This window comes from Carassius gibelio, chromosome B19 (genome assembly GCF_023724105.1).
Source record: "Carassius gibelio isolate Cgi1373 ecotype wild population from Czech Republic chromosome B19, carGib1.2-hapl.c, whole genome shotgun sequence".
Classification (NCBI taxonomy): domain Eukaryota; kingdom Metazoa; phylum Chordata; class Actinopteri; order Cypriniformes; family Cyprinidae; genus Carassius; species Carassius gibelio.
The window spans coordinates 7871406-7894906 of record NC_068414.1 but is presented as its reverse complement, the minus strand read 5'-3'; the positions used below and the strand labels follow the sequence as shown (position 1 = coordinate 7894906).

The following is a 23501-nucleotide window of genomic DNA, read 5'->3' as shown; positions in this document are numbered from 1 at the left end:
TCCACAAAGTTTAAAGTACCTGGTATTCCCAGGCAATCTCCCATCCATGTACTAACCAGGCCCAAACCTGCTAATATTCAGAGATCGGCCATTGACTCTATGTTTTGGCAAAATTGTTCTATACTAAGTGAAAAATTTCCAAAAAGCTTACAGCACCTGGTATTCCCAGGCGGTCTCCCATCCAAGTACTAACCAGGCCCAAACCTGCTTAGCTTCCGAGATCAAACGAGATCGGTCATAGCCAGGTTGGTATGGCCGTAAGCGAAGACTGCTCCGAAGAGAGGGCTATTTAAAGTTCTGCCAATCTACTGGCCAGTACATTATATAAGTAGGAAAGAAAACCCAAAATCTTAAAAAGCCTGCTATTCCTAGGCGGTCTCTCATCCAAGTACTAACCAGACCTAAACCTGCTAAGATTCAGAGATTGGGCATTGACTTTTTTTTTTTTTTTTTGCAAGATTAGTATATAATTCGTGAAAAATATCCAAAAAGTTTAAAGCACCTGGTATTCCTAGGCAGTCTCCCATCCATGTACCAACAAGGCCCAAACCTGCTAATATTCAGAGATCGGCCATTGACTCTTTTTTTTTGCAAGATTATTATATAATTCATGAAAAATATCCACAAAGTTTAAAGCACCTGGTATTCCCAGGCAGTCTCCCATGCATGTACTAACCAGGCCCAAACCTGCTAATATTCAGAGATCGGCCATGTTTTGGCAAAATTGTTCAATACTAAGTGAAAATTTTCCAAAAAGCTTACAGCACATGGTATTTCAAGGCGGTCTCCCATCCAAGTACTAACCAGGCCCAAACCTGCTTAGCTTCCGAGATAAGACGAGATCGGGCATGTACAGGTTGGTATGGCCGTAAGCGAAGTCTGCTGCGAAGAGAGGGCTATTTAAAGTTCAGCCAATCTACTCGCAAGTACATTATATAAGTAGGAAAGAAAACCCAAAAGCTTAAAACGCCTGGTATTCCTAGGCGGTCTCTCATCCAAGTACTAACCAGACCTAAACCTGCTAAGATTCAGAGATTGGCCATTGACTCTTTTTTTTGCAAGATTATTATATAATTCGTGAAAAATATCCAAAAAGTTTAAAGCACCTGGTATTCCCAGGCAGTCTCCCATCCATGTACTAAAAAGGCCCAAACCTGCTAATATGCAGAGATCGGCCATTGACTCTATGTTTTGGCAAAATTGTTCTATACTAAGTGAAAAATTTCCAAAAAGCTTACAGCACCTGGTATTCCTAGGCGGTCTCCCATCCAAGTACTAACCAGGCCCAAACCTGCTTAGCTTCCGAGATCAAACGAGATTGGGCATGGCCAGGTTTGTATGGCCGTAAGCGAAAATTGCTGCGAAGAGAGGGCTATTTAAAGTTCAGCCAATCTACTCGCCAGTACATTATATAAGTAGGAAAGAAAACCCAAAAGCTTAAAGCGCCTGGTATTCCTAGGCGGTCTCTCATCCAAGTACTAACCAGACCTAAACCTGCTAATATGCAGAGATCGGGCATTGACTCTTTTTTTTTTTGCAAGATTATTATATAATTCATGAAAAATATCCACAAAGTTTAAAGCACCTGGTATTCCCAGGCAGTCTCCCATCCATGTACTAACCAGGCCCAAACCTGCTAATATTCAGAGATCGGCCATTGACTCTATGTTTTGGCAAAATTGTTCTATACTAAGTGAAAATTTTCCAAAAAGCTTACAGCACCTGGTATTTCAAGGCGGTCTCCCATCCAAGTACTAACCAGACCTAAACCTGCTAGTATGCAGAGATCTGGCATTGACTCTTTTTTTATTTGCAAGATTATTATATAATTCGTGAAAAATATCCAAAAAGTTTAAAGCACCTGGTATTCCCAGGCAGTCTCCCATCCATGTACTAACAAGGCCCAAACCTGCTAATATGCAGAGATCTGGCATTGACTTTTTATTTTGCAAGATTATTATATAATTCGTGAAAAATATCCAAAAAGTTTAAAGCACCTGGTATTCCCAGGCAGTCTCCCATCCATGTACTAACAAGGCCCAAACCTGCTAATATGCAGAGATCGGCCATTGACTCTATGTTTTGGCAAAATTGTTCTATACTAAGTGAAAAATTTCCAAAAAGCTTACAGCACCTGGTATTCCCAGGCGGTCTCCCATCCAAGTACTAACCAGGCCCAAACCTGCTTAGCTTCCGAGATCAAAGGAGATCGGGCATAGCCAGGTTGGTATGGCCGTAAGCGAAGTCTGCTGCGAAGAGAGGGCTATTTAAAGTTCAGCCAATCTACTGGCCAGTACATTATATAAGTAGGAAAGAAAACCCAAAAGCTTAAAATGCCTGGTATTCCTAGGCGGTCTCTCATCCAAGTACTAACCAGACCTAAACCTGCTAATATGCAGAGATCTGGCATTGACTCTTTTTTTTTTTGCAAAATTATTATATAATTCATGAAAAATATCCACAAAGTTTAAAGCACCTGGTATTCCCAGGCAGTCTCCCATGCATGTACTAACCAGGCCCAAACCTGCTAATATTCAGAGATCGGCCATGTTTTGGCAAAATTGTTCTATACTAAGTGAAAATTTTCCAAAAAGCTTACAGCACCTGGTATTTCAAGACGGTCTCCTATCGAAGTACTAACCAGACCTAAACCTGCTAATATGCAGAGATCTGGCATTGACTCTTTTTTTTTTTTTTTGCAAGATTATTATATAATTCGTGAAAAATATCCAAAAAGTTTAAAGCACCTGGTATTCCCAGGCAGTCTCCCATCCATGTACTAAAAAGGCCCAAACCTGCTAATATGCAGAGATCGGCCATTGACTCTATGTTTTGGCAAAATTGTTCTATACTAAGTGAAAAATTTCCAAAAAGCTTACAGCACCTGGTATTCCTAGGCGGTCTCCCATCCAAGTACTAACCAGGCCCAAACCTGCTTAGCTTCCGAGATCAAACGAGATTGGGCATGGCCAGGTTTGTATGGCCGTAAGCGAAGATTGCTGTGAAGAGAGGGCTATTTAAAGTTCAGCCAATCTACTCGCCAGTACATTATATAAGTAGGAAAGAAAACCCAAAAGCTTAAAGCGCCTGGTATTCCTAGGCGGCCTCTCATCCAAGTACTAACCAGACCTAAACCTGCTAATATGCAGAGATCGGGCATTGACTCTTTTTTTTTGCAAGATTATTATATAATTCATGAAAAATATCCAAAAAGTTTAAAGCACCTGGTATTCCCAGGCAGTCTCCCATCCATGTACTAACAAGGCCCAAACCTGCTAATATTCAGAGATCGGCCATTGACTCTTTTTTTTTTGCAAGATTATTATATAATTCATGAAAAATATCCACAAAGTTTAAAGCACCTGGTATTCCCAGGCAGTCTCCCATCCATGTACTAACAAGGCCCAAACCTGCTAATATGCAGAGATCTGGCATTGACTTTTTATTTTGCAAGATTATTATATAATTCGTGAAAAATATCCAAAAAGTTTAAAGCACCTGGTATTCCCAGGCAGTCTCCCATCCATGTACTAACAAGGCCCAAACCTGCTAATATGCAGAGATCGGCCATTGACTCTATGTTTTGGCAAAATTGTTCTATACTAAGTGAAAAAATTCCAAAAAGCTTACAGCACCTGGTATTCCCAGGCGGTCTCCCATCCAAGTACTAACCAGGCCCAAACCTGCTTAGCTTCCGAGATCAAACGAGATCGGGCATAGCCAGGTTGGTATGGCCGTAAGCGAAGTCTGCTGCGAAGAGAGGGCTATTTAAAGTTCAGCCAATCTACTGGCCAGTACATTATATAAGTAGGAAAGAAAACCCAAAAGCTTAAAATGCCTGGTATTCCTAGGCGGTCTCTCATCCAAGTACTAACCAGACCTAAACCTGCTAATATGCAGAGATCTGGCATTGACTCTTTTTTTTTTTTTTTTTGCAAGATTATTATATAATTCGTGAAAAATATCCAAAAAGTTTAAAGCACCTGGTATTCCCAGGCAGTCTCCCATCCATGTACTAACAAGGCCCAAACCTGCTAATATTCAGAGATCGGCCATGTTTTGGCAAAATTGTTCTATACTAAGTGAAAATTTTCCAAAAAGCTTACAGCACCTGGTATCTCAAGGCAGTCTCCCATCCAAGTACTATCCAGGCCCAAACCTGCTTAGCTTCCAAGATCAGACTTGAACGGGCATGGCCAGGTTGGCATGGCCGTAAGCGAAGACTGCTAAGAAGAGAGGGCTATTTAAAGTTCAGCCAATCTACTCGCCAGTACATTATATAAGTAGGAAAGAAAACCCAAAAGCTTAAATCGCCTGGTATTCCTAGGCGGTCTCTCATCCAAGTACTAACCAGACCTAAACCTGCTAATATGCACAGGTCGGGCATTGACTTTTTTTTTTGCAAGATTATTATATAATTCGTGAAAAATATCCAAAAAGTTTAAAGCACCTGGTATTCCCAGCCAGTCTCCCATCCATGTACTAACAAGGCCCAAACCTGCTAATATGCAGAGACCTGGCATTGACTCTTTTTTTTTTGCAAGATTATTATATAATTCGTGAAAAATATCCAAAAAGTTTAAAGCACCTGGTATTCCCAGGCAGTCTGCCATCCATGTACTAACAAGGCCCAAACCTGCTAATATGCAGAGATCGGCCATTGACTCTATGTTTTGGCAAAATTGTTCTATACTAAGTGAAAAATTTCCAAAAAGCTTACAGCACCTGGTATTCCCAGGCGGTCTCCCATCCAAGTACTAACCAGGCCCAAACCTGCTAAGATTCAGAGATCGGGCATTGACTCTTTTATTTTATTATTTTTTTTTATTTATTTTTTTTGCAAGATTATTATATAATTCGTGAAAAATATCCAAAAAGTTTAAAGCACCTGGTATTCCCAGGCATTCTCCCATCCATGTACTAACAAGGCCCAAACCTGCTAATATTCAGAGATCGGCCATTGACTCTTTTTTTTTGCAAGATTATTATATAATTCATGAAAAATATCCACAAAGTTTAAAGTACCTGGTATTCCCAGGCAATCTCCCATCCATGTACTAACCAGGCCCAAACCTGCTAATATTCAGAGATCGGCCATTGACTCTATGTTTTGGCAAAATTGTTCTATACTAAGTGAAAATTTTCCAAAAAGCTTACAGCACCTGGTATTTCAAGACGGTCTCCCATCCAAGTACTAACCAGACCTAAACCTGCTAATATGCATAGATCTGGCATTGACTCCTTTTTTTTTTGCAAGATTATTATATAATTCGTGAAAAATATCCAAAAAGTTTAAAGCACCTGGTATTCCCAGGCAGTCTCCCATCCATGTACTAACAAGGCCCAAACCTGCTAATTTTTCAGACATCGGCCATTGACTCTTTTTTTTTTTGCAAGATTATTATATAATTCATGAAAAATATCCACAAAGTTTAAAGCACCTGGTATTCCCAGGCAGTCTCCCATGCATGTACTAACCAGGCCCAAACCTGCTAATATTCAGAGATCGGCCATGTTTTGGCAAAATTGTTCTATACTAAGTGAAAATTTTCCAAAAAGCTTACAGCACCTGGTATTTCAAGACGGTCTCCTATCGAAGTACTAACCAGACCTAAACCTGCTAATATGCAGAGATCTGGCATTGACTCTTTTTTTTTTTTTTTGCAAGATTATTATATAATTCGTGAAAAATATCCAAAAAGTTTAAAGCACCTGGTATTCCCAGGCAGTCTCCCATCCATGTACTAAAAAGGCCCAAACCTGCTAATATGCAGAGATCGGCCATTGACTCTATGTTTTGGCAAAATAGTTCTATACTAAGTGAAAAATTTCCAAAAAGCTTACAGCACCTGGTATTCCTAGGCGGTCTCCCATCCAAGTACTAACCAGGCCCAAACCTGCTTAGCTTCCGAGATCAAACGAGATTGGGCATGGCCAGGTTTGTATGGCCGTAAGCGAAGATTGCTGTGAAGAGAGGGCTATTTAAAGTTCAGCCAATCTACTCGCCAGTACATTATATAAGTAGGAAAGAAAACCCAAAAGCTTAAAGCGCCTGGTATTCCTAGGCGGTCTCTCATCCAAGTACTAACCAGACCTAAACCTGCTAATATGCAGAGATCGGGCATTGACTCTTTTTTTTTGCAAGATTATTATATAATTCATGAAAAATATCCAAAAAGTTTAAAGCACCTGGTATTCCCAGGCAGTCTCCCATCCATGTACTAACAAGGCCCAAACCTGCTAATATTCAGAGATCGGCCATTGACTCTTTTTTTTTTGCAAGATTATTATATAATTCATGAAAAATATCCACAAAGTTTAAAGCACCTGGTATTCCCAGGCAGTCTCCCATCCATGTACTAACAAGGCCCAAACCTGCTAATATGCAGAGATCTGGCATTGACTTTTTATTTTGCAAGATTATTATATAATTCGTGAAAAATATCCAAAAAGTTTAAAGCACCTGGTATTCCCAGGCAGTCTCCCATCCATGTACTAACAAGGCCCAAACCTGCTAATATGCAGAGATCGGCCATTGACTCTATGTTTTGGCAAAATTGTTCTATACTAAGTGAAAAATTTCCAAAAAGCTTACAGCACCTGGTATTCCCAGGCGGTCTCCCATCCAAGTACTAACCAGGCCCAAACCTGCTTAGCTTCCGAGATCAAACGAGATCGGGCATAGCCAGGTTGGTATGGCCGTAAGCGAAGTCTGCTGCGAAGAGAGGGCTATTTAAAGTTCAGCCAATCTACTGGCCAGTACATTATATAAGTAGGAAAGAAAACCCAAAAGCTTAAAATGCCTGGTATTCCTAGGCGGTCTCTCATCCAAGTACTAACCAGACCTAAACCTGCTAATATGCAGAGATCTGGCATTGACTCTTTTTTTTTTTTTTTTTGCAAGATTATTATATAATTCGTGAAAAATATCCAAAAAGTTTAAAGCACCTGGTATTCCCAGGCAGTCTCCCATCCATGTACTAACAAGGCCCAAACCTGCTAATATTCAGAGATCGGCCATGTTTTGGCAAAATTGTTCTATACTAAGTGAAAATTTTCCAAAAAGCTTACAGCACCTGGTATCTCAAGGCAGTCTCCCATCCAAGTACTATCCAGGCCCAAACCTGCTTAGCTTCCAAGATCAGACTTGAACGGGCATGGCCAGGTTGGCATGGCCGTAAGCGAAGACTGCTAAGAAGAGAGGGCTATTTAAAGTTCAGCCAATCTACTCGCCAGTACATTATATAAGTAGGAAAGAAAACCCAAAAGCTTAAATCGCCTGGTATTCCTAGGCGGTCTCTCATCCAAGTACTAACCAGACCTAAACCTGCTAATATGCACAGGTCGGGCATTGACTCTTTTTTTTTGCAAGATTATTATATAATTCGTGAAAAATATCCAAAAAGTTTAAAGCACCTGGTATTCCCAGCCAGTCTCCCATCCATGTACTAACAAGGCCCAAACCTGCTAATATGCAGAGACCTGGCATTGACTCTTTTTTTTTTGCAAGATTATTATATAATTCGTGAAAAATATCCAAAAAGTTTAAAGCACCTGGTATTCCCAGGCAGTCTCCCATCCATGTACTAACAAGGCCCAAACCTGCTAATATGCAGAGATCGGCCATTGACTCTATGTTTTGGCAAAATTGTTCTATACTAAGTGAAAAATTTCCAAAAAGCTTACAGCACCTGGTATTCCCAGGCGGTCTCCCATCCAAGTACTAACCAGGCCCAAACCTGCTAAGATTCAGAGATCGGGCATTGACTCTTTTATTTTATTATTTTTTTTTATTTATTTTTTTTGCAAGATTATTATATAATTCGTGAAAAATATCCAAAAAAGTTTAAAGCACCTGGTATTCCCAGGCATTCTCCCATCCATGTACTAACAAGGCCCAAACCTGCTAATATTCAGAGATCGGCCATTGACTCTTTTTTTTTGCAAGATTATTATATAATTCATGAAAAATATCCACAAAGTTTAAAGTACCTGGTATTCCCAGGCAATCTCCCATCCATGTACTAACCAGGCCCAAACCTGCTAATATTCAGAGATCGGCCATTGACTCTATGTTTTGGCAAAATTGTTCTATACTAAGTGAAAATTTTCCAAAAAGCTTACAGCACCTGGTATTTCAAGACGGTCTCCCATCCAAGTACTAACCAGACCTAAACCTGCTAATATGCATAGATCTGGCATTGACTCCTTTTTTTTTTGCAAGATTATTATATAATTCGTGAAAAATATCCAAAAAGTTTAAAGCACCTGGTATTCCCAGGCAGTCTCCCATCCATGTACTAACAAGGCCCAAACCTGCTAATTTTTCAGACATCGGCCATTGACTCTTTTTTTTTTGCAAGATTATTATATAATTCATGAAAAATATCCACAAAGTTTAAAGCACCTGGTATTCCCAGGCAGTCTCCCATGCATGTACTAACCAGGCCCAAACCTGCTAATATTCAGAGATCGGCCATGTTTTGGCAAAATTGTTCAATACTAAGTGAAAATTTTCCAAAAAGCTTACAGCATCTGGTATTTCAAGGCGGTCTCCCATCCAAGTACTAACTAGGCCCAAACCTGCTTAGCTTCCGAGATAAGACGAGATCGGGCATGTCCAGGTTGGTATGGCCGTAAGCGAAGTCTGCTGCGAAGAGAGGGCTATTTAAAGTTCAGCAAATCTACTCGCAAGTACATTATATAAGTAGGAAAGAAAACCCAAAAGCTTAAAGAGCCTGGTATTCCTAGGCGTTCTCTCATCCAAGTACTAACCAGACCTAAACCTGCTAAGATTCAGAGATCGGGCATTGATTCTTTTTTTTTTTTTTTTTTTTTTTTTTTTGCAAGATTAGTATATAATTCGTGAAAAATATCCAAAAAGTTTAAAGCACCTGGTATTCCCAGGCAGTCTCCCATCCATGTACTAACAAGGCCCAAACCTGCTAATATTCAGAGATCGGCCATTGACTCTTTTTTTTTTGCAAGATTATTATATAATTCATGAAAAATATCCACAAAGTTTAAAGCACCTGGTATTCCCAGGCAATCTCCCATCCATGTACTAACCAGGCCCAAACCTGCTAATATTCAGAGATCGGCCATTGACTCTATGTTTTGGCAAAATTGTTCTATACTAAGTGAAAATTTTCCAAAAAGCTTACAGCACCTGGTATTTCAAGACGGTCTCCCATCCAAGTACTAACCAGACCTAAACCTGCTAATATGCAGAGATCTGGCATTGACTCTTTTTTTTTTTTTTTTGCAACATTATTATATAATTCGTGAAAAATATCCAAAAAGTTTAAAGCACCTGATATTCCCAGGCAGTCTCCCATCCATGTACTAACCAGGCCCAAACCTGCTAATATTCAGAGATCGGCTGTGTTTTGGCAAAATTGTTCTATACTAAGTGAAAATTTTCCAAAAAGCTTACAGCACCTGGTATTTCAAGGCTGTCTCCCATCCAAGTGCTAACCAGACCTAAACCTGCTAATATGCAGAGATCGGGCATTGGCTCTTTTTTTTTGCAAGATTATTATATAATTCGTGAAAAATATCCAAAAAAGTTTAAAGCACCTGGTATTCCCAGGCAGTCTCCCATCCATGTACTAACCAGGCCCAAACCTGCTAATATTCAGAGATCGGCCATGTTTTGACAAAATTGTTCTATACTAAGTGAAAATTTTCCAAAAAGCTTACAGCACCTGGTATTTCAAGGCGGTCTCCCATCCAAGTACTAACCAGACCTAAACCTGCTAATATGCAGAGATCGGGCATTGACTCTTTTTTTTTGCAAGATTATTATATAATTCATGAAAAATATCCACAAAGTTTAAAGCACCTGGTATTCCCAGGCAGTCTCCCATCCATGTACTAACCAGGCCCAAACCTGCTAATATTCAGAGATCTGCCATTGACTCTATGTTTTGGCAAAATTGTTCTATACTAAGTGAAAATTTTCCAAAAAGCTTACAGCACCTGGTATTTCAAGACGGTCTCCCATCCAAGTACTAACCAGACCTAAACCTGCTAATATGCAGAGATCTGGCATTGACTCTTTTTTTTTGCAAGATTATTATATAATTCGTGAAAAATATCCAAAAAGTTTAAAGCACCTGGTATTCCCAGGCAGTCTCCCATCCATGTACTAACAAGGCCCAAATCTGCTAATATGCAGAGATCGGCCATTGACTCTATGTTTTGGCAAAATTTTTCAATACTAAGTGAAAAATTTCCAAAAAGCTTACAGCACCTGGTATTCCCAGGCGGTCTCCCATCCAAGTACTAACCAGGCCCAAACCTGCTTAGCTTCCGAGATCAGACGAGATCGGGCATAGCTTTTTTTTTATTTTTATTTTTTTTTATTTAACTTATGGGATCAACAATACTTCCATCTTCCATACAACAATTTTGAATCAACATACAGAAATATGACTTCCTGGAGAAACAACATTATACTTTCCTAAAATGTGTCTTACATCTTTAGTAAAAATAGTATTAAACATTTCCATGTCATTCTTCCACTTAAAAAAATCATACAGGGTTTGTATGTAATTCTCAATTTCTGATTTAAAATACAGCCACAAATCCAAGACATAATTTTTGTTTTTTGCAATATTTCTCCTCTTCCATATGACCTTTTTTGCTAGAATTAAGAGTAAATTAATAACTTGTTTATTTTGACATTTATCGTTTAACCCCAACATAAGAGTTATATTCCAGCTAATTTCTTTAGTCGTTTTTCTTAAATTACAAACTAACTTTTTTTAAAACTCCAAAAAATTGACCCAATCCTTCACAAAGTAAAAACAGGTGTAAAATTCCTTCATCTTCTGTTTTACATACTTTACATATTGCATCTTGTTCCATTCCAATCTTACACAGCCTCATTTCAGTGAACATCATATTTTGTCTTATGAAATAATCCAAACATTCAAGATCTGTATCTAAAAACTTCCATCTCATATTCTTCCAAATGAGTCCTTCGTCAACTCCATTGAAGTGCCTTAACCAGAATTGGTTGGCAATAGGTTTTTTAAAAACAGAATTTACAAAAAAATGATAAAACATTTTAACAGTACATAAATTAAAAACCATCAATTTGTCCCCTCTTTTCAAAAACACATCCATTCTGTTTACAGATTTTTCCTCATTCTGAATCTCCTCAACCCATTCTTTAGGTATTGCCTTCTTTACTTCTTCATATTGTTTTTTAAGAGTGTTTTCATTATATTCTTCTTTTGCTTCCTCCAAAGCATCAATCAACACTTGTATGGGTAGAAACCCTTCTTTATACTCATATAACTCATCCCTTACTTTTAAAAACCCTACTTCAATCCACTTCTTAAAATAAATCTCTTTTCCTTGTGAAACAATATTCTTATTTATTTAGAAAGGACCTCTACTGCCCTGAAAGACAGCGGAGACCAGGACAACTAGAGCCCCAGATACAGATCCCCTGTAAAGACCTTGTCTCAGAGGAGCACCAGGACAAGACCACAGGAAACAGATGTTTCTTCTGCACAATCTGACTTTGCTGCAGCCTGGAATTGAACTACTGGTTTCGTCTGGTCAGAGGAGAACTGGCCCCCCAACTGAGCCTGGTTTCTCCCAAGGTTTTTTTCTCCATTCTGTCACCGATGGAGTTTCGGTTCCTTGCCGCTGTCGCCTCTGGCTTGCTTAGTTGGGGTCACTTCATCTACAGCGATATCATTGACTTGATTGCAAATAAAAACAGACACTATTTCAACTGAACAGAGATGACATAACTGAATTCAATGATGAACTGCCTTTAACTATCATTTTGCATTATTGAGACACTGTTTTCCAAATGAATGTTGTTCAGTGCTTTGGCGCAATGTATTTTGTTTAAAGCACTATATAAATAAAGGTGATTGATTGATTGATTGATTATTTAAGAACAAAGGTTGGTTTAAAATCATTTCCCTTCCTTGTGGTTTAAATTCAATTTCTGAGAGTAAAGAACTCCAAGCACTTAAAACTTCCTTATAGAAGTCTGGTATTCTCTGCATCATCCCATTCTTTAATTTCATCCATAAAATATTGTTTCCTATCTTCAAATTCCCACATATGTTTAAATAAAGTTCCATTGTTATTTTCCATTCACTTTTGTTTTCCTCATCCAAATACTTTTTGACTGTTTTGACTCTCATACTTTTTTTCTTTTGCTCAATATCTACTAGACCTAAACCTCCTTCTTCTACTGGACCAATTAGCGTGTTGTATGCAATTCTGGCAGGCTTTTTCTCCCATAAAAAAATCCAAAATACATCTTTTTATCCTTTGTGCCGTCCAAAAAGGCATAGATGAAACAGACATAATATACCATATTTTGGACAACAATTAAACATTTACAATTAAAATCTTTCCTTTTAGATTTAAATTCCTGTATCTCCAAAATACTAATCTTCTTTCCATTGCTCCTATAATCTCTTCCCACATCTTATCTCTTGTATTTTTTTCCTCTTTTCCTAAAATTACACCTAAAATCTTCATTTCTTGTACTTCTTTGAAAGCAAAATTTTCTATTAAAACTGGTGATTTTCCGAATCTCATACAAACAGTTTTATCTTCATTTATTTTTGCTCCAGTGCCTTGACAAAATCTTCTCACTTCTTCCATAACTATTCCCACACTTCCAATATCTCTAACTATTACTGTCATGTCATCAGCGTATTGAAATATTTTTTGTCCTTTTATTCCCCTCTCCAGTTCTATTCCCTGTATTCTTTCTTCTTTATTTATTACCATCCCCAAAGGTTCTGCTACCAAGGAGTATAACTGTGCCGATAGTGGACACCCTTGTCTTATTGAACGTGCAATTTTAAAAGGTTCTGTTAAAAAGCCATTGCATTTCACTTTTGTCATTGCTCCTCTGTATAAAATTGTTATCCATTTAATAAAATTAATTCCAAAACCAAAACGTTCTAAAATTGAAAATAAAATGTTCCACTCTGTCAAAAGCTTTTTCGAAATCAAGGCTGATTACGTATCCACACTTGTTTTCTTCTCTCATATAGCCTATTAAATCTCTTATACTACTTATTGTGTCTGCAATGTCTCTTCCATTTACCCCATATGACTGATTAGTCTTTATTATTGTAGGTAATACCTTCCTCATCCTATCAGCTAAGACTTTTGCTAAAATCTTTAAATCTGTATTTAGCATAGTTATTGGTCTAAAATTATTTAAAACTGTTTTATCCCCTTTTCCTTTATATATTATCTTCATTAACCCCATTCCCATCATCTGATATAATTCACCTTTCTCAAAAACCTGATCATATACTTCTTTTAAAATTGTGCTTATTTTATCTTTAAAAGCCTTCTAAAACTCACCTACCAGTCCATCTATTCCTGGACTTTTTCCTCCATTTAAAAGTTCTATAGCCCCCATTATCTCTTCTTTTTCTATTTCTTTTTCACAAAGTTTTTTATCTTCTTTTTCTACCTTGGCAGTAATTTGCTGTAATAAAAACTTTTTTTCTTCATCATTTATTTTATTTGTTCTAAAAAGGTCTTCATAGTAACATTTTATTTATTTTAGGATTTCTTCTGTTCCCTTCACTGTTTTACCATCCTTCCTCTTTATTTCCTTCATTAGTTCTGCTTTTCCTTTACTTTTCTCCAAATTAAAGAAAAATTTTGTACACCTCTCTCCCTCAACAATGTATTTTGCTTTGCTTCTCATCATAGCTCCTTTACATTTTCCCTCCTCTATTTTCTTTAGTTTCTCTTCCAAGACTATTATTTTTTGTATATCTCCACTTCTCTTTTGTTGCTCTTCTCTTAATTCCATCTTTATCTCTTTTTCTTTTTTCCGTTTTACCCTCTGAACAGTTTTACTATATTTTATTGAAAATTTCTTTATTTCATATTTTACATTCTCCCACCATATTCTTTTATCCTCTACATACATCCCATCCTCTTTCTCTGTTTCTAATAATTTTTCTATTTCCAATTTATAACTTTCACTCTTTAAAAGCTCTGTGTTTAAAACCCATACTCCAGGTCCTCTCTCCTTTTTGTTAAAGTCTATCTTCAAAGAAACCATTTTATGATCACTCAAAAATGTATCTTTATAAAATATATCCTCAATAAAATAATCTAAGTTTCTTGTACTTAAAATGTGATCAATCCGTGATTGACATAAAAAATTTCCTACAATTTGTTTTCTGGTAAACTCTCTTTTCTTTTCATTCCTCTCTCTCCACACATCCATTAAGTTATTTTCTTCCATTAGAGTTCTAAGTTCTTTTCTCCCCTATCTGCTCTAAAAACTATCCCGTCTGCCAAATCTCTTTTACAAAAAACTGTATTGAAATTTCCTACCATCATTACTTGCTTCCACTTTTCTACCAAACCTCTTAATTCATTAAAAAAAAATCCTTTTTTTCTTTCACTTCATTTGGTGCATGCAAATTGAATATCACAAAGCATTCATCTTCATGTCTTATTTCAACTGCAATAGATTTTCCTTTCCCATCATCATATATTACTTTTACTTTCACATCTATACCTTTTCTTATTTAAATAGCAACCCCTCTTCCCATTCTTCCATCATCATTATTAAAAAATATTTCCCCAGCCCACCTCTTTTTAAAATCATCCATTACATCACTTCTCCAGTTTGTTTCTTGAAGTATTATTAAATCTTCATCTTTACACAATTCTTTAACCATTTCAAATTTTTCCCTGTTAAGTAAACCTCTTGCATTAAAAACAACAATACTTAATACCATAAAATAAGAAAATAAGTATTTATGAATCTCCATTGTTAACTTTCTTGTTCTTCCTCTTTTTCTTCTTCCAGAATCCTCAACACTTCAAATCTATTAACATTTTTCTTTATTTCCCTTTTAACAATTCTTTTCTTAGATGATTCTAAATTTGGTTTTACCTTTAAAGTCCTTCTTCTTACGAGTCTTCCCAAATCCTTGCCACTCTTTTGATCCTCCAAATCACTTCCCACTCCAATACCATATGTCATTTCCATATTTTGGCTGCTTTCTGATGCAGTAAACTTGTCTTTTGTATTTGTAACTTTGTCCGCTGGTGTCCATACTACTTTGTCAATGCTTTCATTTTCTTCAGATTTTTGTCCTTCATTTTCACTTGCCAGTTCTTTATCATTCTCCCTCTCTTCCTCCATTGCTGCCTCCTGTTGCTCCTCTCTTTCACTTCTTTCTTTTGTTTCCATAGCCTCCTTTAGTATCTGCCCATTTTCCTCTTGCTCCTCTTCCTCTTCCTCTTCCTCTTCCTCTTCCTCTTCCTCTTCTCCGGTATTCATCCAGCATTCACATTTGTTCATAGTTTTAAAACAATCTGGGAACTTGACTGCTGTACAATCCCTTGCATAGTGACCTTGTTCCTCGCACTTGTGACATGTAAACTCTGGACAGTCCTTGAGGATGTGCTGTGGACTCATGCACAATCGGCATGTTTTTACCTGTTGACTGTATAATCCTAAAATGTTGTGTTCCTTCTGCGGTCTCGAAGCGTGTACTGTAAGGTAATGAGGCCACTTCTCTTGGGAATTTTACAAATCTGGTTCCATCCTCGATGTCCGTTCTCGGATAATATCTTCTCCTTTTTTTGTGATGTGGGGATTACTCTACACCCTTCCAACTTGTCCAGAATGGCCGTATCTTCTAGGTAGACTGGTAAGTGCATAAAGGAGACCACATACTCCCTGTCTTGTAGCTTTTTAGTTTCACACTTTATTCCTTTAATTTCCAGTCCATTTAGAAGTTCATCACAAAGCTCTTCTTTTTCCAAAGTTACCTCATATAATCCATGTTGTTTTGGTCTTACAGCAAGGATTTTTCCTTCTCCCACCTTCTCTGCTATGGATTTAATGATGTCTTCTACTCCTCAATTTTGTACCTCTGCTACATCAATGGTTATGGTTGCCTCCTTTAAATATACTCTATGATTTTCAATTATATGTTTTCCACTCTCATCTCGCAAACCTTTTCTCAGTCCTTTATCCTGTTGTCTGCAAATTTCTGTGCCTTTATCCTTGCAGTTCCTTTTGTGTTCCTCCATTTTCTTTGATTGCTCTCTCCCCACAAGAGAAAAACAAACAAAAAAGTCAAACAAACTAAAAATAAATACCTCCCAGACAGCTTAAAAGCTGCTGGTTAGCATTGAAACAAAAAACCAAACTTTCCAACTGTTATTTTGTTCACTCCAAACATAAATAAAACAAAAAACAAAACAAAAATGCAGAGAGCCTTTCTCTCTGAATTGCTGCCACACTACTTCCTTTGTTGCACTATAGCGTCCTCAGGTTGGTATGGCCATAAGCGAAGACTGCTCTGAAGAGAGGGCTATTTAAAGTTCAGCCAATCTACTCGCCAGTATATTATATAAGTAGGAAAGAAAACCCAAAAGCTTAAAACGCCTGGTATACCTAGGCGGTCTCTCATTCAAGTACTAACCAGACCTAAACCTGCTAAGATTCAGAGATCGGGCATTGACTCATTTTTTTTTTTTTGCAAGATTATTATATAATTCGTGAAAAATATCCAAAAAGTTTAAAGCACCTGGTATTCCCAGGCAGTCTCCCATCCATGTACTAACAAGGCCCAAACCTGCTAATATTCAGAGATCGGCCATTGACTCTTTTTTTTTTTTTGCAAGATTATTATATAATTCATGAAAAATATCCACAAACTTTAAAGCACCTGGTATTCCCAGGCAGTCTCCCATCCATGTACTAACAAGGCCCAAACCTGCTAATATTCAGAGATTGGGCATTGACTCTTTTTTTTGCAAGATTATTATATAATTCATGAAAAATATCCACAAAGTTTAAAGCACCTGGTATTCCCAGGCAGTCTCCCATCCATGTATTAACCAGGCCCAAACCTGCTAATATTCAGAGATCGGCCATTGACTATATGTTTTGGCAAAATTGTTCTATAATAATTGAAAATTTTCCAAAAAGCTTACATCACCTGGTATTTCAAGACGGTCTCCCATCCATGTACTAACCAGGCCCAAACCTGCTAATATTCAGAGATCGGCCATTGACTCTATGTTTTGGCAAAATTGTTCTATACTTAGTAAAAAATTTCCAAAAAGCTTACACCACCTGGTATTCCCAGGCGGTCTCCCATCCAAGTACTAACCAGACCTAAACCTGGACATCACATGGCATCCCTCGGTGATTCAAGTTCAAAGCGTATGTGTACGTTCAATTCAAAGTGAGTAATACAGAGGTGTATAGAGGTATACAGAGGTATATGATGTCACACTTCTCCATGTGTGAAGAAGTTGCGCGGCGCAAATCCGTGAACCAATGTTCCAAAGTGAAGTAAACTTTGACGGATTTCCCCTGCTCAGGGAGTGGGGAGCAATGAACACTGTGTAGGGACCATGTCAATCGCATGGAGCTCCCTTCTAATGAGCTGATTATCTGAATCAGGTGTGCTAACAAAGAGAGACATGCAAATCCAAGGTCAAGAAAAGTCCAAGGCCAAGAAAAAAGAGCTAATCTGGCATCAACAAAAGAAGGAACATGAACTAACGTGGTTTTCAATCCTGTCCTCTACTCATCCGTGCCCTGCACGTTTTGTGTTTGCCCTCATCCAACACACCTGTTTCAAATCATCAGCTTTTTAGTTGAGACTGCAAGACCTGCTTTGGGTGTGTCTAATAAGGGAGACATACAAAATGTTCAGGACAGGGGTGCCTCCAGGAAAGGTTTTGAAAACCATTGCCCTAAAGAGACCGACTGAGCATTGACGCAATGCTGCGACACTCCCACGTTAGCTTTTTTGGGGCTCACAGCTGCCAAAAAGTATTTCAGGCATCGTCCTGTGCAAATGGGTTGCAAAACAGTGCCATTTTACGCACAGTTCCCTAAATCAGTGGTTTTCAAACCTGTCCTGGAAGCACCCCTGCCCTGAACATGTTTAATGTTTCCCTCATCTAACACACCTGTTTCAAATCATCAGCTCATTAATAGAGACCACAAGACCTTATTCGGGTGTGTTTAATAAGGCAGACAATCAAAATGTGCAGAGCAGGGGTGCCTCCAGGACAGGTTTGAGAACCACTGCCCTAAAGAGACCGACTGAGCACCGATGCAATGCTGCCACAGTCTCTACGTTAGTTAATTTTTTTGGACTCAAAGCTGCCAAAAAGTATTTCAGACACGGTCCTGCGCAAATTGGTTGCAAAACAGGTCCCACCGAGATTTGAACTCGGATCACTGGATTCAGAGTCCAGAGTGCTAACCATTACACCATGGAACCTTAACTGGAGCAGAAATTGCTCACAGGGCTACAAAGGCTGTCACCAGTGCCAAACTAGTGCTGTTTTTATCTTTTTCCTGCGGCAAGAAAGCACACAGGTTCTACCGAGATTCGAACTCAGATCGCTGGACTCAAAGCCCAGAGTGCTGACCATTACACCATGGAACCGAAACTGCTTGGGTTTTGGCCAACTGGGAAACAGATAGTTCTGTGGCAATGGGGAAGCAGTTATACAGAAAAGTTGGAACCCAGTGATTTTTGGTCACTGGCCTGCCTCAAAAAACGGAAAAGAGTGGGAGATTTTGCCGAAACCCGGGCTCGAACCAGGGACCTTTAGATCTTCAGTCTACCGCTCTCCCAACTGAGCTATTTTTGCTCCACACCAAACACTGCTTAGCAAGCAGGGATTTCAGTGAGATCACCCTACTATTTGTCAGAGGAGACGAGCAGAGCAGAGCCCCCAGACAATAAAACAGCTGGCCAGTACGGGGATCGAACCCTCGACCTTGGCGTTATTAGCACCAAGCTCTAACCAGCTGAGCTAAATGGCCCAGCTTAGCTGTCTTTCTCTACCCGATTGAATAAAATCCTGCCTCAATGTTTGTGAACGCAATGAGAGAAGGAAGCTTCAGGTTTTCACCTGACCAAGGGCTCGTCCAGGATTTGAACCCGGGACCTCTCGCACCCAAAGCGAGAATCATACCCCTAGACCACGAGCCTTCTTGTCCAAGGCCAAGAAAAAAGAGCTACTCCGGCATCAACAAAAGAAGGAACATGAACTAACGTGGTTTTCAATCCTGTCCTGTACGCATCCCTTCCCTGCACATTTTGCATTTGCCCTCATCCAACACACCTGTTTCAAATCATCAGCTCTTTAGTAGAGACTGCAAGACCTGATTTGGGTGTGTCTAATAAGGGAGACATACAAAATGTTCAGGACAGGGGTGCCTCCAGGAAAGGTTTGAAAACCATTGCCCTAAAGAGACAGACTTTGTCTCCTCTGACAAAGAGTAGGGTGATCTCACTGATCTCAAAGCGAGAATCATACCCCTAGACCAACGAGCCTTCTTGTCCAAGGCCAAGAAAAAAGAGCTACTCCGGCATCAACAAAAGAAGGAACATGAACTAACGTGGAAGCAATCAAAGACCTCGAGACAGTGTGAAAGGCTAACAAATGCAGGTTGGCCTCTTAACTGACCTAAAAATGTGGCTGTATCTAACATGTAGAGAGATGTTAGGAAGGACAGCTGAAACGGTCAGATGTCACTTAGACCAGCGGGTCTCAATTCCAATCCTCGCGCCCCATGCTCTTCACATTTTGTATGTTTCTCGTATAGCTTCAGACATTTCTTCCATTCGAACGTAAGTGCCCTGAGAAGTGGACATCACATGGCATCCCTCGGTGAATCAAGTTCAAAGCGTATGTATACGTTCAATTCAAAGTGAGTAATACAGAGGTGTATAGAGGTATACAGAGGTATATGATGTCACACTTCTCCATGTGTGAAGAAGTTGCGCGGCGCAAATCCGTGAACCAATGTTCCAAAGTGAAGTAAACTTTGACGGATTTCCCCTGCTCAGGGAGTGGGGAGCAATGAACACTGTGTAGGGACCATGTCAATCGCATGGAGCTCACTTCTAATGAGCTGATTATCTGAATCAGGTGTGCTAACAAAGAGAGACATGCAAATCCAAGGTCAAGAAAAGTCCAAGGCCAAGAAAAAAGAGCTAATCCGGCATCAACAAAAGAAGGAACATGAACTAACGTGGTTTTCAATCCTGTCCTGTACGCATCCCTTCCCTGCACATTTTGCATTTGCCCTCATCCAACACACCTGTTTCAAATCATCAGCTCTTTAGTAGAGACTGCAAGACCTGATTTGGGTGTGTCTAATAAGGGAGACATACAAAATGTTCAGGACAGGGGTGACTCCAGGAAAGGTTTGAAAACCATTGCCCTAAAGAGACCGACTAAGCATTGACGCAATGCTGCGACACTCCCACGTTAGCTTTTTTTGGGGCTCAAAGCTGCCAAAAAGTATTTCAGACATGGTCCTGTGCAAATTGGTTGCAAAACAGTGCCATTTTACGCACAGTTCCCTAAATCAGTGGTTTTCAAACCTGTCCTGGAAGCACCCCTGCCCTGAACATTTTTAATGTTTCTCTCATCTAACACACCTGTTTCAAATCATCAGCTCTTTAGTAGAGACTGCAAGACCTGATTTGGGTGTGTCTAATAAGGGAGACATACAAAATGTTCAGGACAGGGGTGCCTCCAGGAAAGGTTTGAAAACCATTGCCCTAAAGAGACAGACTTTGTCTCCTCTGACAAAGAGTAGGGTGATCTCACTGATCTCAAAGCGAGAATCATACCCCTAGACCAACGAGCCTTCTTGTCCAAGGCCAAGAAAAAAGAGCTACTCCGGCATCAACAAAAGAAGGAACATGAACTAACGTGGAAGCAATCAAAGACCTCGAGACAGTGTGAAAGGCTAACAAATGCAGGTTGGCCTCTTAACTGACCTAAAAATGTGGCTGTATCTAACATGTAGAGAGATGTTAGGAAGGACAGCTGAAACGGTCAGATGTCACTTAGACCAGCGGGTCTCAATTCCAATCCTCGCGCCCCATGCTCTTCACATTTTGTATGTTTCTCGTATAGCTTCAGACATTTCTTCCATTCGAACGTAAGTGCCCTGAGAAGTGGACATCACATGGCATCCCTCGGTGATTCAAGTTCAAAGCGTATGTATACGTTCAATTCAAAGTGAGTAATACAGAGGTGTATAGAGGTATACAGAGGTATATGATGTCACACTTCTCCATGTGTGAAGAAGTTGCGCGGCGCAAATCCGTGAACCAATGTTCCAAAGTGAAGTAAACTTTGACGGATTTCCCCTGCTCAGGGAGTGGGGAGCAATGAACACTGTGTAGGGACCATGTCAATCGCATGGAGCTCACTTCTAATGAGCTGATTATCTGAATCAGGTGTGCTAACAAAGAGAGACATGCAAATCCAAGGTCAAGAAAAGTCCAAGGCCAAGAAAAAAGAGCTAATCCGGCATCAACAAAAGAAGGAACATGAACTAACGTGGTTTTCAATCCTGTCCTCTACGCATCCCTGCCCTGCACATTTTGAATTTGCCCTCATCCAACACACCTGTTTCAAATCATCAGCTCTTTAGTTGAGACTGAAAGACCTGATTTGGGTGTGTCTAATAAGGGAGACATACAAAATGTTCAGGACAGGGGTGCCTCCAGGAAAGGTTTGAAAACCATTGCCCTAAAGAGACCGACTGAGCATTGACGCAATGCTGCGACACTCCCACGTTAGCTTTTTTGGGGCTCACAGCTGCCAAAAAGTATTTCAGACATGGTCCTGTGCAAATTGGTTGCAAAACAGTGCCATTTTACGCACAGTTCCCTAAATCAGTGGTTTTCAAACCTGTCCTGGAAGCACCCCTGCCCTGAACATTTTTAATGTTTCCCTCATCTAACACACCTGTTTCAAATCATCAGCTCATTAATAGAGACCACAAGACCTTATTTGGGTGTGTTTAATAAGGCAGACAATAAAAATGTGCAGACCAGGGGTGCCTCCAGGACAGGTTTGAGAACCACTGCCCTAAAGAGACCGACTGAGCACCGATGCAATGCTGCCACAGTCTCTACGTTAGTTAATTTTTTTGGACTCAAAGCTGCCAAAAAGTATTTCAGACACGGTCCTGCGCAAATTGGTTGCAAAACAGGTCCCACCGAGATTTGAACTCAGATCACTGGATTCAGAGTCCAGAGTGCTAACCATTACACCATGGAACCTTCACTGGAGCAGCAATTGCTCACAGGGCCACAAAGGCTGTCACCAGTGCCAAACTAGTGCTGTTTTTATCTTTTCCTGCGGCAAGAAAGCACACAGGTTCCACCGAGATTCGAACTCAGATCGCTGGATTCAAAGCCCAGAGTGCTGACCATTACACCATGGAACCGAAACTGCTTGGGTTTTGGCCAACTGGGAAACAGATAGTTCTGTGGCAGTGGGGAAGCAGTTATACAGAAAAGTTGGAACCCAGTGATTTTTGGTCACTGGCCTGCCTCAAAAAACGGAAAAGAGTGGGAGATTTTGCCGAAACCCAGGATCGAACCAGGGACCTTTAGATCTTCAGTCTACCGCTCTCCCAACTGAGCTATTTTTGCCCCACACCAAACACTGCTTAGCAAGCAGGGATTTCAGTGAGATCACCCTACTATTTGTCAGAGGAGACGAGCAGAGCAGAGCCCCCAGACAATAAAACAGCTGGCCAGTACGGGGATCGAACCCTCGACCTTGGCGTTATTAGCACCAAGCTCTAACCAGCTGAGCTAAATGGCCCAGCTTAGCCGTCTTTCTCTACCCGATTGAATAAAATCCTGCCTCAATGTTTGTGAACGCAATGAGAGAAGAAAGCTTCAGGTTTTAACCTGACCAAGGGCTCGCCCAGGATTTGAACCCGGGACCTCTCGCACCCAAAGCGAGAATCATACCCCTAGACCAACTAGCCTTCTTGTCCAAGGCCAAGAAAAAAGAGCTACTCCGGCATCAACAAAAGAAGGAACATGAACTAACGTGGTTTTCAATCCTGTCCTGTACGCATCCCTGCCCTGCACATTTTGCATTTGCCCTCATCCAACACACCTGTTTCAAATCATCAGCTCTTTAGTAGAGACTGCAAGACCTGATTTGGGTGTGTCTAATAAGGGAGACATACAAAATGTTCAGGACAGGGGTGGCTCCAGGAAAGGTTTGAAAACCATTGCCCTAAAGAGACCGACTAAGCATTGACGCAATGCTGCGACACTCCCACGTTAGCTTTTTTTGGGGCTCACAGCTGCCAAAAAGTATTTCAGACATGGTCCTGTGCAAATTGGTTGCAAAACAGTGCCATTTTACGCACAGTTCCCTAAATCAGTGGTTTTCAAACCTGTCCTGGAAGCACCCCTGCCCTGAACATTTTAATGTTTCCCTCATCTAACACACCTGTTTCAAATCATCAGCTCTTTAGTAGAGACTGCAAGACCTGATTTGGGTGTGTCTAATAAGGGAGACATACAAAATGTTCAGGACAGGGGTGCCTCCAGGAATGGTTTGAAAACCATTGCCCTAAAGAGACAGACTTTGTCTCCTCTGACAAAGAGTAGGGTGATCTCACTGATCTCAAAGCGAGAATCATACCCCTA

The 23501-nt window shown here is 39.8% G+C and overlaps 14 non-coding genes and 4 pseudogenes across 14 annotated transcripts; all 18 read right to left on the bottom strand.

Annotated features, from left to right (window-relative positions):
* Nucleotides 1-144: 144 nt before the first annotated feature.
* LOC127981343 (5S ribosomal RNA) lies at nt 145-263 on the bottom strand. Its single transcript, XR_008160310.1, has one exon. It is a non-coding gene; the product is annotated as a 5S ribosomal RNA (ribosomal RNA).
* A 492-nt stretch (nt 264-755) lies between these two features.
* On the bottom strand, nt 756-874 carry LOC127979885 (uncharacterized; annotated as a pseudogene).
* A 357-nt stretch (nt 875-1231) lies between these two features.
* On the bottom strand, nt 1232-1350 carry LOC127979845 (5S ribosomal RNA). The gene has a single exon (XR_008158941.1). It is a non-coding gene; the product is annotated as a 5S ribosomal RNA (ribosomal RNA).
* A 772-nt stretch (nt 1351-2122) lies between these two features.
* Nucleotides 2123-2241, bottom strand: LOC127981302 (5S ribosomal RNA). The gene has a single exon (XR_008160272.1). It is a non-coding gene; the product is annotated as a 5S ribosomal RNA (ribosomal RNA).
* Nucleotides 2242-2872: 631 nt separating this feature from the next.
* LOC127979844 (5S ribosomal RNA) lies at nt 2873-2991 on the bottom strand. Its single transcript, XR_008158940.1, has one exon. It is a non-coding gene; the product is annotated as a 5S ribosomal RNA (ribosomal RNA).
* A 632-nt stretch (nt 2992-3623) lies between these two features.
* On the bottom strand, nt 3624-3742 carry LOC127980915 (5S ribosomal RNA). Its single transcript, XR_008159915.1, has one exon. It is a non-coding gene; the product is annotated as a 5S ribosomal RNA (ribosomal RNA).
* A 357-nt stretch (nt 3743-4099) lies between these two features.
* Nucleotides 4100-4218, bottom strand: LOC127979924 (uncharacterized; annotated as a pseudogene).
* A 1619-nt stretch (nt 4219-5837) lies between these two features.
* Nucleotides 5838-5956, bottom strand: LOC127979843 (5S ribosomal RNA). The gene has a single exon (XR_008158939.1). It is a non-coding gene; the product is annotated as a 5S ribosomal RNA (ribosomal RNA).
* Nucleotides 5957-6588: 632 nt separating this feature from the next.
* Nucleotides 6589-6707, bottom strand: LOC127980904 (5S ribosomal RNA). Its single transcript, XR_008159904.1, has one exon. It is a non-coding gene; the product is annotated as a 5S ribosomal RNA (ribosomal RNA).
* Nucleotides 6708-7064: 357 nt separating this feature from the next.
* LOC127979923 (uncharacterized) lies at nt 7065-7183 on the bottom strand (annotated as a pseudogene).
* Nucleotides 7184-8523: 1340 nt separating this feature from the next.
* Nucleotides 8524-8642, bottom strand: LOC127979889 (uncharacterized; annotated as a pseudogene).
* A 9573-nt stretch (nt 8643-18215) lies between these two features.
* trnaq-cug (transfer RNA glutamine (anticodon CUG)) lies at nt 18216-18287 on the bottom strand. Its single transcript has one exon. It is a non-coding gene; the product is annotated as a tRNA-Gln (tRNA).
* A 303-nt stretch (nt 18288-18590) lies between these two features.
* trnaf-gaa (transfer RNA phenylalanine (anticodon GAA)) lies at nt 18591-18663 on the bottom strand. The gene has a single exon. It is a non-coding gene; the product is annotated as a tRNA-Phe (tRNA).
* A 101-nt stretch (nt 18664-18764) lies between these two features.
* trnai-aau (transfer RNA isoleucine (anticodon AAU)) lies at nt 18765-18838 on the bottom strand. Its single transcript has one exon. It is a non-coding gene; the product is annotated as a tRNA-Ile (tRNA).
* A 3196-nt stretch (nt 18839-22034) lies between these two features.
* On the bottom strand, nt 22035-22106 carry trnaq-cug (transfer RNA glutamine (anticodon CUG)). The gene has a single exon. It is a non-coding gene; the product is annotated as a tRNA-Gln (tRNA).
* Nucleotides 22107-22201: 95 nt separating this feature from the next.
* On the bottom strand, nt 22202-22273 carry trnaq-uug (transfer RNA glutamine (anticodon UUG)). The gene has a single exon. It is a non-coding gene; the product is annotated as a tRNA-Gln (tRNA).
* A 135-nt stretch (nt 22274-22408) lies between these two features.
* Nucleotides 22409-22481, bottom strand: trnaf-gaa (transfer RNA phenylalanine (anticodon GAA)). The gene has a single exon. It is a non-coding gene; the product is annotated as a tRNA-Phe (tRNA).
* Nucleotides 22482-22582: 101 nt separating this feature from the next.
* Nucleotides 22583-22656, bottom strand: trnai-aau (transfer RNA isoleucine (anticodon AAU)). The gene has a single exon. It is a non-coding gene; the product is annotated as a tRNA-Ile (tRNA).
* Nucleotides 22657-23501: the final 845 nt, after the last annotated feature.